We start from the raw sequence: 11,438 nt of genomic DNA on the forward strand, positions 1-11,438 counted from the left end.
GACCCCATCCAGGCATTAAATATTTACACAAACTGTGTAACCAGTTAACTGGGCAGCAAAGAGTAGACTCCTAACACAAAGCATGCTGCAGTTTGTAACACTTGTACTTTCACCTATGTGCATTACCAGTTATTGACAAAAGTGCAAGGTGCACACGTGCATGCTATAGGTTATTCAAGATGAAGTGCAGTACTGGATCTGCATTCCTTCCACAGTCCAGACACGGGCATTTCATCATAGACATGATTTCCCCACCCCCGCCCTGGATATAATGATACAACAGATCTAAGCCTGGGGGATATAATAGATAGAAGGAAAAATCAGGGGGGAAAAAGGAGTTAAGTTTAGCTCAGTATGAAATGTGCAAAGATTTAGACTTGGTGTTGTTTTTAATAAACTTAGATGAACAACATATGATGCCTTGTATTATATTAATCTTCCAGTGCTTGATGCTGCACGTGATTTTCCAGCAGCTTTCATTTATTGAATTCCCTGCTTAGATTTTTAGTGAAAAGCAAAGAAGATTATGAAACATCCTGTTTTTAATTCTCATTTAATTGCATACAATTAGCTAAATGCATCATTTGCTACAACTCCAGTTAATACATAGTTAAATGTAATTTTTACAATAGTATGCCAAATGACATATTAATAATATTTGGTATCATTAGCACTAGATTACAAAAATATTTGCATAGTGCTTATTAGGATGTGATATGATGTGTTTCCACATTGGTTGACTATGTAGGTGACTAAGGATTATGACATAATTCTCAACCCCTAGCCTGGATTTTAAAGCTTCCAGATTTGTTTATTTATTTTAGAAAAGAATAGTCAAGTTCCTGACGCTGTTTTTGTGGCACCGTTTTCTAGAATAAGTGCATTCAGCCTTATTCCTGTTCAGGCTACACTTTTGTAGTTATACTTAGTTTACCTCAGTTCCCTGAAGTTTGATTTCTTTCTTCTTCTCTACTATTCATTCTGCCAAGAATGAGGGGGGGGGAAATTGATCCTGCCTTGGGGATGAGGGACTAGAGTAAATGACCTCCGCGGGGCCTTTCCAGCCCTGTTTTTCTTTGATCCTGCATAGTCTGGAGCTATCGTGCATCCAACCGGCTCACGGTGGAGTCAAAACAAACCGGTGTCCACACTGGTCTGCCACGTCTGTCCTAAGAAAAAGAGAGCAGTGCAGCTCCAGCCATCCCTGGGTGCTTTTGTAACAACTGTGCCGGTGAGACAGGGAGATGCAGGGCTCTCTCCTGGGTTTGATGTTACTGCTGCTGCCCTGAGGGTACTGGGTTGAGCCCCTTGCCTTCAGGCTTCTCATTTAGCCCTGGGATTCTGGCTGTCTCCCAGCTGGAGGGGGCTGCTGTGCTTGCTGACTGTGCTGAACGCCCTTCGCTGCAGGGCCTGGGACATATGGCATGTGACAGTAATGCACTGTGCTGCACTTTGCAGACAAATTGAAAGTGTTTCCTGATGTTGTGCAGCACAGAAAAACAGTGGCAGCTTATGCCAAGGTGTGCCAGCCAGCGGTGTGCCAGAAACATCAGGATGTTGCAAGAGGGACTTGAGGTTCCAGGTTTCATCCTGGGTTTGAATTTTGTCTTTCCTAACCCTAGGGATGGCTCACTCCAGGGCTTTGGCCTGGTCCAAGAGCCATGACAGGAAGCATTTGCAAAACTTGAAATGACATTTGGCTTTCCCAGGCCACCCAGTGTCTGGGCTTTCTTTCCAGGGCTGCAAGTACTTCCAGGTGTTTGGGGCAGAGCCATATGTAAAAACATCCTTTTCAAGAGCAATAGCACTCTGCCGCTTGTGCTGTCTGCAAAATGGAAGTAACAACAAACAGGAAACCTTAGGGATGAGGGTCAGGCAGAAATACAGTTCTGGCAATTGGTTGGAAACATCTAAAAATAATGATTAATTTAGAAAAATCAAAATGAGGTGTTACTTTAATTGTGGTGTCAAGTTGCGGTCTGAGTGGCCTGGAGGCTGGAGCAGAAGCTGCAGCGAAGCAGGGGGACTCAGGATTTATGCAATATCTGACATTTGTGATTTTCTTTGAAATAAATTTTCTTTGAAAATAAATACAAGTAGCTGCAACTCAAGAAAAGCACAAACTCTGCCCCAGAGCTGCCTTTACTCTTCACAGGGATCACCTCTTGCTAGAGGGGAGTTTAGTCTATGCTTTTCCTGCAGTCTCTGGGCTGGATACCTGTGTCTGTACAGGTGGTAACCCCAGGCAGGCAGCAGTCTATGAGGGCTGTTTGACAGCTGTGGGGTGTAATGATGAGCTCATGGAGGAAGAACAATTGCTTTGGCTTTTATTGTGTCCTTCTGGATTTTTTCAGAAGTAAAATTGCTCATGGAGGGTTTCTTTATTTCTTTCCTTCTTTCTTTGTCTCTTAGCGTCTTGAGACAGAAGTATTTAACAACAGAGCTTAATAGAGTGTAAAGTTACAGCAGAGAGAAAACGGAGAGAAGTGAGGTGAACATGAACTGGCTTCCGCAGCCTTTGACAGCTCATCTGGTGGGAATAATGAGTAATTTATGTAGCATTCCCCACTTCAGATTATTGAGTGGCTAGACTGAAGCTGGGAAACTCTCCAGGTCCAAATCAGATACAACAAAGGGGATATTTGTAGTCCTTTGTGTATTCCTTTATTGTACTCATTTTTATTAATTTCCTGATACTGAAAATATTTGGGGTGGGGAAGACAAAGTTTCACATCCCACACACTGTCCTCATGGTAGCTGCTCAGGGTGCTGGGATCAGCACGTCTGTGGCAGGTCTGTGAGGCTGTGCTGCCAGGTTCAGAAGAAATTCAGTGTCAGGGAGCCTGTCCTGTTCTGCCACAGAACCTGCCCTGTCCTTGAGCCCACCACTGACCAGTGAGAAGAGACTGAAAAAATAAAGTGTTCAGGTTTAGTTTACCAGTAGGGAAGGGTCCCAGAGAAGTACCACCAAACCATTTGCTTGTCTACAAGTCTGCCTCTCCAGGTCCAGACTGACACTCGGCTGGTTCTGCTTTGTCCCAAAAACTGGCTTACCAAAGGATGGCCGCCTCCTCAGCAGAGAGCACAGACAGGATGAAACTGCAGTCCCTGTCTGCAATCTCAGCCCATAGGCAGTTTCTCCCCTGCTGTGTGTCTGACAAACAGCCTGAATTCCTAACCTCGTGGCCATACAAGCAGTCCCAGTCTCACCCACAGAGTCAGCATTGCTATGGGTACCTCGTCCTGCCCTAGGGAAGGATGAAGGTCAGAGAAACACTTGGCCAGGTGTACAACTTTTCCCAACTGTCCAGGGTATGCTGAAGACAAATTGTCAATTTGGAGCAATTCAGGGGAAGACAATTAAATCTCAGTAAGTTCAGAAAGCAGTGTTTTCCTTAAAATTCTCCAGAAAGGTGCTGTGGGATAGTGTGGTCCAGATGATTGTAAATGCTGACCTCATCAGCTGCTGCCTCCAAACTGGTCGTCCCAGCCCCATGCCTGCTCCTGGCACAGCTCCTCTGTGTAACAGAGACACTTATATGGGGCAGGACAATGCTCTGTGGTCTGAACATGCCAGGGGAGCTGGGGTGACCCACTCAGACCCCTGGGAGTGCTGTGCCTGCCTGTGTCCTGCTGTCCTCCTCACCCTTTGGAAGGGTTTGTGCAGCTGGGTTTCGGTTGCCTAAAGGCAAATGATACACAGTAGACTGGGAAACATCTTCTGTAAAAACAAACAAAAAGAACCCACAAAATCCAAATAAACCCCTTAGAGACCCTTTCCTACTGCAACTATTCCAGTATAAGGGGCTAGAATAGCTTTTGTTAGAGGGCGGAAAAAAGGGATTTTGGATGGCAATATATTTTGGCTGTTTTGCAGCTAACAAAATCACATGCTACCCATAACACTTAAGGGCATTTTACCTTACAGGTTGCAAATAACTTTTTTGGGTAACTTTTAAACAAATCCAAATGTGTCCTATTTACACTTATTCACGCCTGCTAAGATTACTGGAAATCTTTATATAAAATTTAACATTTCCTTTAATTTCTGAACACGTATGTCCTTGAAAAAAATACACCAGAAATTCCTCTGAGCCTGATACTCTCCAACTGCAATCCTTTTACACCATTGCACCCATCTTTTGTAGACAACATTACTTGCTCTGGCTTTGTACTAGTGCAGCTAGAAATAGAATTAGGGCTTCTACCTCCAGTCAGCATTATTCGGCATTAATCCTCTTTGGCAGAGGTAGCAGCCAGCTCACTGCCAGCTGTTGGCAGGCCTCTGTGAAGCACTGGAGCAGATGTCAGTTTTAGAAGTTGAAAATGCACACAGTGTTTAGTGGAGAAGTGTTGTAATTTTCTTCAAAATGAGTGACTACACTTAAAAAATTTAAGGCAGCTCTTAGGATGGGCTCTCTGCACTCCCATGAGCATTTGGTAGCTGATAAGGGAGGAAACTGAAAATTAATCATCCATTTTTTTCCATTCTCATGCCAATTTACTGTATTAGCATCTTGATATCTTCATTTGTCTATAAAATGGACAAATTACTCACCTGCACACTCCACCACAGAGCAGTGAGGCTTATCCAAAATCCTGAAATAATAATGTTGTAATTGTAGCAACCGCCATCAAAGGGGCTGAAAGTGTTCAAAGGAGAAATCATAATTCTAATTTTGTAAGTGGGGAAAGTGAACAGAGAATGGTGGTGACCTGTCAGAGGGGGTGAGTGGCAGCAGCCAGGCTTCCCAATGTCCCCTGCTTCTCCTGCAGGGCATTAGGTGTGATGCCAGGACAAGCAGTAAGGACACTGCCATAACACAGGAGTCTCCAGGTACACCTTGGAATACTCTGGCCCTGTACACAGCATACAGCTGTAGGATATTGGCCTGTGAGCGGGGGTAGCTCCTGCAGAGCCTTCTCAACCTTCTCCTGCAGGTGAGATCAACCATATTTTCCTTGCAGGATCAGGGCTGGGTCTGTCTGTTGTAAGAATCCATAGTTCTCCTCTCTAGAATTTGATATTAAGAGTTTCATAATGCCATTGCTTATGAATGCTTCCTCACCTTGTTCTCCTGGTATCAATATAAATCTACTTTTTCTCTCTCCTTTTAAGTACAAGGCTAGTATTTCTTTCCATCCCACACAATCTAAACCTAGAATACCTGCAGTTAGTTTAAACACTACTAACAAAACCTGTGTTTGCAAAGAGTTGGAGGCAAGATGATGTAAAGTTCATATATGAGTATATGAAAGCCAAACTAGCCTTTGGATAGCTATGGATAATTCTTTCTGTCCCATAAAAGACTGGTAGTTCATATTGTTTTCCATATTTTATTTGCTGGGATTTCATACCGATTATGGTATTTATTTAAAATAACAAGCTATGTGAGTCCGTCCAATTTCCAAGAACCCCATTGCCACTGTTCATTACAAACTATGATTAGTGACAGGCTTACATTGTTAATGTCCGCAGGTATTCTGAATATTAGACCTGCCTTTTGTGTGTAGTTCTCCCTTCTGGTTACCTGGGACTTGTCTGCTTGTATTCCCTCACCTCAAATTTTTACCAAGCAGAAATTATACACTTGTAAAACAGGCATACTGTTCTGTTGCAGGGAATCAATGGCTTTGCTCTCAGTCCTCTCTTTGTGTGTTATTAAAAATAAAAGTTTTTCTACATACAGCATGAGTGCTGTTGCTGATTAAAAGCTTCCACTGGCATTTGAATTAAATGCTCAGCACAAGGTAAAAGTGAAGGTAAAAGTTTGCTGACAGCTTGCAACTTCATGGCATGTTTCTCTGAAGCTGGAGATGAGAGAGGAAGATACAGTGATAGGTCTTAGGATTGGGTAATGAACTAGAGCTTTGTCTCCAGAAGATTGAGTTTTATTTTCTAGTGCAAGCTGGTGTTGGCTTTTAGACCATGTTCAGGTGCTCAGCTGGATTTTTGGCCAATTTGTGGTGTAGATCTACTGTTCTGATTCATTTGTAACATCCCTAGAATATAACTTAACTTTCTCATTAGCCTGTACTTTCATTAAGAAATGATATATTTAAACAGGGGTTACAGCTAAAACATATAGCTCCAGTTTCAGATTCTACAAGGAGAAGTCAGCAATGATCAGGTTTGCTGTGGCTCCTTGGAAGTGTAGGACAGCCCATACAGCCCAGCAGCAACCCCAAAGGCTTGTTGAATGTCAAGGACTCATGGTCCTAGAGATTTGGTAGAGACCCTAAAGATCATCTACTTCCAAGCCTCCTGCTGTGGGCAGGGATGCCACCCACTACATCAGGAATATATATGTAGGTATATCCAGGCATGGAGATATATGTATACATATATTTCTTCATGCAGTCTTCAGAAATGTGTGCCCTGCCCCATATGATGCGTAGAATGGTCTCTTTGTGGAGCCCTGAAACAATGGGTTTAGAGTATGGCAACAAAGAGAGCAGCATTGCCACAGTTGTAGGACTCAAAGGACAGGTTCGAGCTGTGTCTCACCAGAATTCACTTCCATTGGAAAGTGAACTGCAGATAATCTAAACAGAACATGTGCAGAAGATCCTAGTCTCTATATTACTGCAAGAAGAACAAGACAGTCTCAGTTAAAGTGAAAAGAAGCCCTCATTCTCAGCCCTGTATTAACATGTTTTTCATTTCTTTCTTTCCAAGTTGACCAAAGTGAAAGCAATCTGCCTCAAATTTCATAGTCAAGATTTTGTGCCAAGATTAGATGTAAAGTGGGTCAACTATTCAAAGCTGGTAATTTATGTGAATACAGGATTTGTACCAATTTGTTGTTATCTAAAATGACTAATGTTTCATGAAAACAAATTTCTGCTTGTGGATTTCTCTGAGAATGGCAAATACTGCTTTTGTACCAGCATGCCCCTCTCTAGCACTGTTTATGGGTGACTGGTGACTTCAGACAGGCAGGCTTCTCTCCCTCCTTGGACACTGGTGTTTGAGGTGCAGAAAGGCAGGGTTGCCCTTGAAACAATCCAGGAAAGAGTGGGAGTAATTTCTGGAGTGAAGGAGGAGTTATGCCAGATGGATTAAAATATTTTTAGGTCATCTAATGTTGTTGGGGGAAAAAAAAAGATACCTTTGTAATATATATTTGCAACCATAAAGCCTCCTGAGACTTGCTCAGAGCAGGAAACAGCTGATTGTCAGGCTTTTAGGTGTATTGAATTGATCTGTGTAATAATGAGAGGTGTAATGGGTACATTGAATTCATTGTTAATACCTGTCCTAGGTGATAATTGCTATAGATTTGATCATTTTATGTGCCCCCAGCATTGCCTGGGACCTGAGCAGGAGCCTGCCAGGCACAGGACTGCAGGGAACATCCCCTGCTATGATTCTTACACAAGTGTGGTCTGTACTCTTGCCCTGTCCCTTCCTTTTCCCATGCCTTCCTGCCCTGGCAGCAAAGCCCTTTGCCCCAGGGCAGGCTGTGGGGTGAAAGCATCTCCCTGTGGAGGGAATGAGTCTCCATGACACCCTGTTTTTGAGGTACCCTGACTGGCTAGGGTGGTCTTCAGCCGACTCTGATACAGGGCCATGGCAGAGCATCAAGAAGCAGATGGGTGCTCACTAAAAGCAAAGGGCCATTTGGCATGCAGTCATTAGCCATTGCCGAGTGCATTAGTCCTCTTATGTCTTTCAGAAAGTCATCCTTTTATAACAGAAAATTGCTATTTTGTTCCACGTAGACTTAATTTCTATAATAAGAATAAAGCCCCTTAATTAGGGCTATGAAGAGGCAAAATATCATGTGCTTCATAGGAAGGACAGTAGCTGCTAAGCTCAGGGAAGGGGTCATGGAAGGGACGCTGGGGCTGCTGTGGTGTGGTGCAGGGTAGGGCCCTGCACCAGGGTGGCTGCCACAAGTGTCCTGCAGCCCAAAGGGCTGCCCTGTGCCACTGAGACTGCACTGGCAAGGTGTACTTGGCCTTTTCTGGCAGCAAGGCTTTCATCTTCATGTGATGTGATCCTTGCGCCTTTCCAGCCTGCCCGGCACCCCCGCCTTCGGTGACCTTCCTGGAAAACCACTGCTTTTTGTCAGACATTAGGATGGATATTGTGCAGATTTAGCTCTGCCAGAAAAACAAATTTTCATCATTTATGTCCAGTTTTTGTGGTTTTGGGATTGGCTCAGCTATTGATAGTGAGGGGCTGTGAGCTGCTCCGGTGCGGCGGGAGAGGGGGATGAGAGCATCCTGCACCATTCATTGTCAGCCATCACCACCTAGTGGCAAAAAGGCTCTGTCTGGATTCAACTGCCAGCTTACGGGTCTCTTTCAAGGCTATTTCCTCTCCCCTCCTCCAAAAAAACCCAAACCAAAACAAAAAAAAAAACCAAAAACGAATGTTCAAATAGAGTACACATTTGCTGGGCTGATCACAGACTCACATGAGCTTTTTTAACAACGTAAAATTTCGTTTCCTGCAAGGAAACACTTCTGCCTCATGCAAACTGACATCCAAACTGACTCATATATGTTGTCTCCTAGACACCTCGACTGTGTACGCAGATAAAATGGAAGTGGTTTAGCTTTTGCCCAGAAGTGAACAGATGTTTTACACCACCCAGACTCATGTAGTAGGGCACTAATCCTCAAATCCAAGGAGATAGGCATCTGTGGTGTATGTTTTCATCTACTTTTATCAAAAGGAATAGAAGCCCCTGTCCCTAAAATGAAAGATAATCTGGTTCTTCTAAGTCCTTTAGTGGTGTACCCCAGAGAACAAGGGTGGCAATACTAAATGGTGTTGATGTAGGAAGGGCACCTTCATTTCCTTGTTAACAAATGGTTAGCAAAACTAAGAAACTACTGAAGTCCACTAAAAGAACAGTTGGGAATAGAAACTATATTGCTGTCCTGGTCTCTTCTTTAGCATAGGCCGTGTCAACCAGTTTCAATTGCCTCTGTTGCGTTTTCCTTTTCATTCTTCCCACCCACACTTCTGGAATCTTAAACTAATGCCTGTCCCCTGGCAAATGTTCCTCCTGGTTCACTGGGACCCAGGCTTTTGTCTTCTGCTTGTTGCCCTCAGCTGTTCCCTCAGAGGGGAGTCTATGGGTGAAATCCAGGTAGTGCCTGGTAACAACACTTTCTTTAGATGGAGACTACAATAAAACTTGTCACCAATAGTTCAATGTACTCACTGTGGCACTTAAATTAACTGACAATGGAGTTATGGTTCCTTCATTTAGTTGTGATTATCATTTTAATTTCATGATTTCCAAATAGATAAAATGCTTGCTGCCCTCAAGAAGTGTGTTGGCAAGGTGTTTGCTGACAGAGCAGGCTCCCTCTGCCCCATCCCTGAACTAGTGGCTGAAATACTCCTCTGCCTCTGGGGGACCAGACAAGGGCAGGATGAGCTTGTGTGTGCATGCAAACCGCCCTTTTAGATGGTCCCTCTGTGCCTTTAAAGCCTGTTTTCAAAGCTGCTGTGTGCAATAGAGTTTTTCAACCTTCGTCCCTGCCTCCCATTACCCCAAATCTTTGTAGGGTGCGTGGGGGAGCCCAGGCAGGCATAAGAAGTGCACAGCCATGCTGGCAGCCACAGGTGCACGAGGAGAAGGAGAGCCATGGCTCTTGTCACAAAAATGGGTTTGGCTTCTATAAATCCAACTTGTTCCAGCTGCCATTGCCAGGCTTTGGGTGATGCCTGATCAATCCCTTGGTTCCTTCTGCCTGGGGGTGGCCCAAACTTGGAATGAACGCTATGGCATACCCTGGCAGCCTGCAAAACCGGTGACTTTCATGTGCTCCTCTTAAGCAGGTGCCTGCACAAAGCCTTAGAGGGTGGGATAATTAAACCACGTCATATTTAGGAGGTCACCTCTATACCCTGGACCTCACAAGGATTTGTAGGCCAAGTAGGCTGACATAGAAACAATTACAGTCTCACTGGCGGCTGAGTTTCTTAGCATAAGCCTTGTGGATTTGGGGTGATACTGGTTCATGATAAAACATTCCAGGTTTTCTGCCTGCTTTTTCTAATTTTTCCCCCATGAGAAAAAAAAATTAAAAGTATCTTCTGAGCCTACTAATTTCTGCAAGGGGGAAAATTTCCCAGAAATTTACTACAGATGAATCTGTCCTGTGATGCCAAAAGTGATTTTCAGTGAAAGGTGTATATACAATTCCTGGTCTACCTTGTTGGTAGTTTTATTTTGAAAAGTTTTTTGGGGGGTTTCTATCTAATAGTGATATGATCTTAATGAAGAGTAAAATCAGAACAAAACAAACCTTGTTTCAGCTGTTTTCTTGACCCTCTCCTCATGTGTACACCTGGGCTGTAGTTTGTGTAGCACGTACGTGTGTTGGTTTTTGGCCAATGTTCAGCCTCCCCTCTCTTACCACCAAAGGTACTGGCTGGTGGGAGATCAGAAAACCCTTTAGGAGCAGAGGTCTGTGACACCTGCCGGAGCTGTATTTCAATGCAGGGCAAGTACCATATGTGTAACATTTTTGGGAAAATACTTCTGGAAGTGCAGGGCACTCGGCCAAGGTTACGGTCTTTCTGTGGCCGAGGGGTGATGGGCTGCAATGTCCTCTCCGAAACACACGCCTCTGACCTTTGGTTGGCCCACTGTGTATTTGCAAACAGGCACGAGCAGCATGAATGGCAGCAGGCAGGACTGTCACCCAGGCAGTGTAAAGCCAGCAGAACAAATGGGAATCTGCCACCTCAGTGCAGCAGTTGTCCCCAGCCTGCCAAAGAAAGCATTTTGCAAGTGCCTCTGGTGTGATGCAGGGACTTACTAGCAGGCTGAGGTCCAGGAAAGGCACTTGCTGCATGAGACTTCATGAAGGCAGAGTTGGCAGAAGGCAGGAGGGAGCTTGGGAAGCAGACAAAAAAATCAGCAAAATAATGTGAAGGAAAGTGTTGCTGTGGGAACCAGCTGATGGTCAGCAGGGCAGAGTCCAGGCAGAACTGCCTGACCTGGCCGGCTGCTGCTGGACACTGGGCAGAGAGCGGAGAGAGCAAGTGCTCCACCCCTCTTCTGAGAGGCCCCTGAGCACAGGCTCCCACTGTAAGGCAAATACTCTGTGGTTTGAACAAATACTATGGACAGAGTTCAGGGAATTTCTTAGAAACCCTCACGCTAAAGTCTATTACTCTGAAATTAGTGATTAGGCTGCAAAGGATTTGTCTAAAGTGTGATTTAAGGTTTGAACATGTCAAGCCACCTGTGCTGATGTTTTTTAGGTCAAAGCCCCAAAGGAACAGTGTAGGGGGCATGTCCTGGGGCAGAGAAATCAAGGGACACGTGCAGGGACAGACAACCCCATTGGTTAGAAGGTCAGATGGTTTTAGGGGATAAAAGGGGGCGGGAATTCAAATAAATTCTCTTTGATTTCCACCTCAGAAGAGCTTGCACATTCTTTATCATATAAAGACAGCACCG

Source organism: Lepidothrix coronata, unplaced genomic scaffold (assembly GCF_001604755.1).
Source record: "Lepidothrix coronata isolate B3197 unplaced genomic scaffold, Lepidothrix_coronata-1.0 Scaffold124, whole genome shotgun sequence".
NCBI classification, from domain to species: Eukaryota; Metazoa; Chordata; class Aves; order Passeriformes; family Pipridae; genus Lepidothrix; species Lepidothrix coronata.